General features: G+C 40.3%; 1 long non-coding RNA gene across 1 annotated transcript; it reads left to right on the top strand.

The window, feature by feature from the left end:
• Nucleotides 1–475: 475 nt before the first annotated feature.
• On the top strand, nt 476–4,162 carry LOC125614899. The gene is made up of 3 exons (XR_007345471.1): nt 476–1,112; nt 2,627–2,751; nt 3,775–4,162. It is a non-coding gene; the product is annotated as an uncharacterized LOC125614899 (long non-coding RNA).
• The last annotated feature ends 3,634 nt before the right edge of the window (nt 4,163–7,796 follow it).

Below are 7,796 nucleotides of genomic sequence, written 5' to 3'. Positions count from 1 at the left end.
AATGTTTCCTGAAAAAATACTGATAACACATTAGGAGAGAAAATATATCATGATGTGTGACAATATAACTCTGGAGCTAAAATCCTAAGTTTAAATTCCAGCTCCACCATTTGTTAGCTTGACCTTGGCAATTCACTCACTTTTTTGTGCCCCAGTTTCTTCATCAGTAAAGTAGAAATCATAGCCTAACTGTGCTTCAATTATCTAACAGGTAAAATGAGATTTTTATGGGGATTAACTGAGTTAATTCATATAAAGCACTCAAAAGAGGACCTGGCATAATGTAGCTACTAGATGTAGGTTAGTTTTGATTACATTTGATCCAAGCTGCACACCCCACAAAGCTAAGTCTCAGCCTGATGCGACAGTTCCAGCTTTGTGAGCTGTGGAGGGGCAGCCAAGAGGCTCTTCTGTGTTCAGTATCCACCCCATTCCTCCTTTCTCTCTGAACCCCTTCTCTGACTTCTGACATTTCTTTGTCATTTGACCTCTGCCTTTTACCCACTTAAGCATCCTATCTTTCTATTCAACATAAATGATAAAATAATAGGTTGTCAGAACAACTAATGAGGGGTCTGTAGGGTTTTGAGCATGAATTTTGTCCATTTCAGTGGTTTTGAATAGGGGCTGCATCTGTCAGGAATATTTCCCTTTAAGTAGCCATGTCTTTAAGTAGCAGGCATCTAAAACAGGATCAAAACAAGTACAAAGATAAAACATATTACACAGGAAAGAACAGGATTAGGTTTTTAATTCCTGGTTCTAATGAGACTGGAGATGATACCGGTGTTGAAAATCACATCCGGATCCCATTCCCTGATGTGGAAGATTGAGCACCTGAGAAATGCTCAGCCAAGAGTAAAAAAGTTTTATTTAAAGGATAGAACATCCTCTGCAGAGGAGGAGGTCCAAGTTGGTGCCTGAGGGAATGGCTCTTTTATAGATTTTAGATTTCCTTTATTCTCATCCTCCTCTGCATCCTGCCATAGGACCTCAAAGGTGGAGTGATCCAAGGTCCAAAGGAAGCCACCAAGGTGTACAGGCAGGAAGGAACCACCCAGGGGCTACTCATTAACAACCCCTTGCTGGGAGGAACAATTCCCTGGAGGCAGGTAACTTTGGCTACAGATTGGAGGAGGGGGAAGTGCTCTGGAAATATTAGCACTTTATTTCCTTTGAATCAGCCCCCATCTTCCTGACCCAATCATTTGTTATCTACACTGACTGTTCTTTGGCCCCAGCCTCATTACCATTTTGGAACTGTTGATTTGGGTTTTAATTCCTGGTTTTACCATTTTGAGACTGTTGCTTAACCTTTTTATATCTCCATTTTCTTAACTGTAAATTGGGTATGTTCCATTTTCCAGGATCATGATGATATCCAAATGAAGTAATATATAATGTGTCTGCATCTAGATAATCTTCAGTGAGTGGTGTTAGCTTTCATCACTGTAACCAAAACACGTGTCAAAAACAATTTAAAGAAGAGATTTATTTTGACTCAGAGTTTCAGAAATTTCAGCCAATTCCATTGCTGTGGGCCTAAGGTGAGATGGAACATCTAGGCAGAAGGGAATGGCAGAGGAAGGCTCTTCAGGAAAGACAGAGGGAGGAAGGGGAAAGAGACAAGCTATACTCCCCAGGGGCATGTCCCCAGTGACCTCCTTTTCCAACTATGCCCACCTGCATGCAGATTCTACCCCCTCACAGTAGACCATTCAGCTATCAATAGATTAATCCACTGATAGGATCAGAGCTCTCATGATCCAAGCACTTCCAAGAGCTCCACCTCTGCACATTGCTGCACTGGTGACCAAGCCTTCAACACATGAGCTTTTAGAGGACATTTCAGGATTGAACCATAACAAAGGGCAAATTCTTATCATTAATAACCTGCAATTCTAAATTTTACGTAAAATGTAACTGCGTGAAAGAAATATCTGCTCAGCCCCCTTCTAAAGTTCACCAGAAACTTTATTCCATCTCTTTACACATCAAGCCTTCAGGAAACTCTCTTGGATAAACAGGTCCACTTTCTTATTTTCAGAAAAGACCCCCCAACCCAACCCCATTCTTATTACCAGAATTGATAGGATTTGACATGATTATTTCCTGAAAATGGCTCCCTGGTCCTCCCAAAGTATGCTACTATGCCCACCCCCCAGAAGAGGGCACCAAGTGTCCTTATGACCTTGTTGTTGGGGTTGGGGGTGGAAGTGCAGGTGTGAGTTGTAGGTGGGTAGGATGGGATCCACTAAGGGGTATTTACCAGCCCTCCATGGTTTAGAAAAAAAATAGCATGTGAGGAACCTAACGGTATAAATCACAATTTAGGAGGTGGTTATTGGAACAACAAAAGGGGTTCCTGGCACAACAAAATGGGTCAGTCACCACAAGATGCTCAGAGCAGCAAGAACCCGTAATGCACAGTGTGGGTTAATTTGTCCTTTCCCTTTTTCAAACCCAACATGTGGGACAAACTGGGATTATGTATTGAATTTACAAAAAATAGAATTGTATTTAATTTTTGAGACGGTGGCTATCATATTAAGTACACGTACATGATGGAATCCTTCTTTTACATGATTATAATTTATGTTTTCTTGCAACTGTATTCATTCAACAGGTGTTCAGGATGCAGGCCCTGATCCAGACAGCCGGGTTCAGATACTCACTTGACCATTTAACTAGCTTGGCGATTCTCTGTGCCTCAGCCTCTTCATCTAATATCAAGGATAATAATAGCACCAAGTAAGAGGGCTGTTGTGAGGATGAAATGAGTTCATGCATGTAATAAGAATGCTGAGTTCTAGGTACTCTGCCCAACCCTGGATGTATGGAATTTAATAAGACAATTCCTGTGTCTGCAGCACTCCCAGGCATTATACTAGGAACTGGGGTTAGTTGGGGAACACCAAAATAAAATAGTTCCTATCTGAAGAAGATAGCAAACCTGAATAGGGCCATGATAGATAGGAAACATTTTCCATAACCATGACATTTCCTCTGATTACTATTCTCAGTTTTTGAAAAATGGGCCTATTTCTTAGTCATGTTTTATTTTTCTTTCTTTTTAAATGTTATTTTTAGTCATTGATAGACCTTTATTTTATTTATTTATATGTGGTGCTGAGAATCGAACCCAGTGCCTCACACATGCCAGGCAAGTGCACTACCTCTGAGCCTGAGCCCCAGCCCTCATGTTTGATTTTTCAAAATTCCTTTCCCATAAAACAAAAGAGTAGGTGTTACGGTTTAGATGTGAGATGTCCCCCAAAAGCTCATGTGTGAACCAGAGCAAGAAAGTTGAGAGGTGAAGTGATTGGGTTATGAGAGTCTTAACCTAATCAGTGCATCAATCCTCTGATAGGTATGGTAACTGTAGGCAAATTGGGTGTGGCTGGAAGAGATGGGTCATTGGAGCATGGCTTTGTGGTTTTTATTTTGTCCTTGGTGAGGGGGCTCTTTCCCTTTTCTTCCCCTCCCTCTCCCTTCTCCTGTAATGTCCCACTCTTCCACCATAATGCCCTGCCTCACCTTGGGTCCTCAAGATCAGAGTGAGAATTCTGAAACTGTGAGCCCACAAATAAACATTTCCTCCTAACATTGTTCTTGCCAGGTCTTTTGTTCACAACAGCAAAAAAGGTGACTAAGATAGTAAGGTATATTTCAGGAAAATATTTATTGACTTGGCACTGATTGGGCTACGTCATGTTATATGTTATATCTCAAGCTTCATATCAAATCTGTAAGTGTTGTTATTTTTATTTACAGGTGAGAAAATTGAAAATCAGAAAAGGTATCTGTCCCAAGGTTACACAGCTCATGAATGGTGGACTACACTGAAATTTGGACCCATGGAAAGCTGACCTCAGAGTCCCTCTCCTTGGACAGTGGAGGTTGCTATAGAAGCTGACAATGAGAATTTAGTCCCTTAAAAAGTCACAGTTCCCCCCATAAGATGGTACCAGGAAGATTTCTAAATGTGGGGCTTAAGCATAGGCTTTATAGAATCCAATATCATTCCTATATTATTTATTTTTTTAGGAGTTCAATAAATATCTGTGAAACAAGTGGTTGCAATAGGAACTTATCATTTTTTTTTTTTGCAAAAATTCAGGCTGATGGGCTTTTCTGTTGTTCTTTTTAGTTTTTCATGACAGTAGAGTGTGTGTGTGTGTATATATATATATATATATATATATGTATATTCTATGTATGTATGAATATGAATGCATAGAATATATATCAGTATGCATGTATGCATATTAATACACATACAGAGAGTATAACTTCTTCTTTTAGTATAACTTATTCTCTTTAGGATCCCACTCTTTTGGTTGTGCATGATGTGGACTTACCCTGGCCATGTATAAAAATACAAAGTTAGGAAAGTTATGACTGATTAATTCTATAGTCTTTCCTATTCCCCTCCCCTCGTTTCCCTTTGTCTAAGCCAATGGATTTCTATTATTCCCCTTCGATGGGCTAACTCTTGTTGGAAATGTGATACGGCCTCAGAGAAAGCTCTCCTGGATGTTGAGGTAGAGGAAGATCTGAAATAATCACATTCCTCTCTGCTTTCAACTCTATTTTAGAACACTATCAATATTGCCTATATGAAAAAGTCCTGTGACCTTGTCAGTCCCTATAGATTCTAGAAGCCCCAGAGAGAGAAAGTGTCCCCTCTCTGCCACTGCTCCCAGCACTTGAAAATGGACAATTTGCCAGCCTCCCTAGCTGAAGACCAGGGCAGGCCTAAGTCAATTGCCAAACCCAATTTGACTTAAAGGAAGTCAAATCAGCCTTACCTCATTGACTGGACACTACAGCACACTCCTCAAGCCTCAGTGGTAGGCCAAACATTGTGTTGGGTTCATGATAGTGATCCCAATATAACAAGTAAAAATGGACAAAGGTCCTGAAGATGCAGAAGGCCTATATGGCTGGAGCATAAAGAAGAGAATGGGATGAGATTCCGGATGAGGACAAGTGGGAGCCGGAACACGCGTGGCCTTGTAAAGGATGCTGTTAGCCTTTGGTCTCTTTCTGAAAATTCAGGCAAGGTGGACAAATTAGAAAAAGTGCCACTTCTGGGTGGACACAGCTCCATGTGTATGTGGTTTAGCAGGCAGACGCAGGCTGGCCCCCTTCATGAGGATCTTTGTGTACTGTACCTACTGCATGACAGTATACCATTTGCTACTGCCCTATTTGTCAAGTTTTTGTCCTTCTCTGCCCTAATCACACTGGCCTTCTGGTTTTCCTAATAAACTACATTTCCTGTTTGCTTTTGGGGGGGGTTGTTTGTTTGTTTTGGTTTTGGTTTTTGTACTAGGGGTTGAACCCATGGGTAATCTACCACTAAGCTATATCCTGAACCCCCCTTTTTTTTTTTTTGAGACAGGGCCTAAGTTGCACAGGCTGGCCTTGAACGTGCAATTCTCCTGCCTCAGCCTTCCAAGTAGCCTGAATTACAAAACTACCTATTGCAAGGTAATGTAGATATCTCTGTATAATGTAATGTCCTGAGATTTATAGTATACTGTCTCTTCTACCCCAAATACACTCTCCCCTCCTTTCCCACAGGCTTTTATATCTCAACTCAAGCATCACTTCCTTCAGGAAGCCTTCCCTAAATCCCCAGATTAGATCTAAAGAACATTTGTGGAAGATTTGCAATAAAGTTGCCACTTGAATTGGGTTCTCAATTATGAGTAGGCTTTTGATAGGTGGAGAAAAGATGATATGCTATTAATGGTTCCATTCAGAAAATTCAAAATATTGCCCTGAATTACTAATTTATTTTTTTTTGGGGGGGGGTGGGGATGAACCCAGGGCCTGGTACATGCTAGGCAAATGTTCTACCCCTGAGCTACACCCTCAGGTCCGTGTCCTAAAAATTTTAAATATGGATTGAAGAGACCCTGAAAGGTTCTCCAGGACTCTTTAAGAGTTGGGCAGCAGTTTTAAGGAGCACATTCAGATACAACAACTCATTCCTATCAGCTGCCGAATATTGGATCCTTTGCACATGTTACTTGATTAATTACAACTAGTACTTATTGGTACTGCTGTTTTGTAGAATGGGAACTGGAGTTAAAATTAGTTAATTGATTTAAACTGATGTGCACTCTGGTCTCCTAACTACACATCCAGGGCTTTTCTCACACCTTGGGGGAGTCTTTGTTTGTCTTTCACAAAATGCTCTAGCCTTGGCTTTCCATCCCGGGTCTCTAGGATTTAGTTTTCCATGTAAGAATAGAGAAATTTTAATCCAAACCATCCCTACAAAAGTTTCCAATAGCATTCCTGGGATTCTTGGGCTGGAGGATCTCTCAAAACTGTGATCTGGAAATAGAACCTTGAAAAGTTTAGCATGAGAGTGTGAAATTTTAATTCTCATCATTGTTTAGAAACCATAGTCACTCCCAGGGCAACCAAAAGAGCTTGCCTACATTTAGCCAAGTAAGCAAACAAGAGCTAAGCATGATATCTCTGAAGAGCCTTTTGACCTTCTCATGGACAGCTTTAGTTTGTGTAGCCATTGGAGTTTTGGGTCATCTCTGGATAATCAAATCATTAGTAAACAATTAACCATATTTCTGACTCTTACTTTCTGGTCCTAGTAGTCATTTATGTCATTTTCAACTTTTATACTAAAGGAAATGACTGGATAACTGACTTCCTGCCTTAGATATAGGGAAGCTAGACTTTCCCCCAAAGTCCTAGAGTTTGGATGCATCATTTCCACTCCATATTCTAGTATATGTCATCTTCCCAGGCAATGGGCATAGCTGAATATTAATAGAACCTGGACCAGAAAACTCAACTCAATACAGGGAAGATATTCTGGATACTTGGGTCAGAGGAGAAAGAGGTTGAGAATGACAAAAAACTATTAGTTGAGAGGGCTGGGGGTTGTGGCTCAGTGGTACAGTGCTTGCCTAGCATGTGTGAGGCACTGGGTTTGATTCTCAGCACCACATATAAATAAACAAAACAAAAAAAGTCCATTGTCAACTAAAAACCAAAGAACTAGAAGACAGGAGCTCAAAGCTTCCCAACACAAAGACATGATTAATGTTTAAGGAGATAGAAATGCTAATTGCCCTGATTTGATCTTTACACATGTATCTAATTATCACCCTGCAACCCATACATATGTACAATTATCATGTGTCAATGAAAACTAGAAACAAATAAATCTTTTTAAAAATGTAAAAATAATTTAAAATTAACAAATACTTTTAAACATAAAGATAATTTAAAAATTAAGAAGTAAAAGAAGGTCCGGGGGATATAGGTCAGTAGTAGAGCACTTGTTTAGTATGTGGAAGGCCCTAGGTCCCATTCCCAGCACTGCATACCACACACAAAAAGGCTTCTTCAAGGACTCAGCAGCTGTTCTGCTCTGTAGGTCTGTAGGCCCTATGCTTCTCTCAAAGCCAGTGTCCCACTTTGATGTTAAAACGGAAAATACCTAGAACATGGACCTAAGCCAAACACTTGAGACCAATAGTGGGTGGTATATGGAACTTTGAAAAAAAAAAGAATACTCACTTTCTCTCTCTAAACAAATCCTTGACAATATCCTACTGAGTCAGATAAGACTAGGAATGCCTTTTTCTCACTTTTGACTTCTGAGGCCTGGAATAAGTGGGCAGATTGTTATTTCTTTTTACTGTCCATAAGAAGTGTTCCAGGAATGTAGATCAGTGACAGAGCACTTTCCTAGTATGCACAAAGCATGGGTTTAATCTCCAGTAACACACACACACACACACACACACACA

This window comes from Marmota marmota, unplaced genomic scaffold (assembly GCF_001458135.2).
Source record: "Marmota marmota marmota unplaced genomic scaffold, marMar, whole genome shotgun sequence".
In the NCBI taxonomy this organism is placed as follows: Eukaryota; Metazoa; Chordata; class Mammalia; order Rodentia; family Sciuridae; genus Marmota; species Marmota marmota.
Note: the sequence above shows the minus strand (reverse complement) of the source record. Positions and strands in the feature narration are given on the sequence as shown.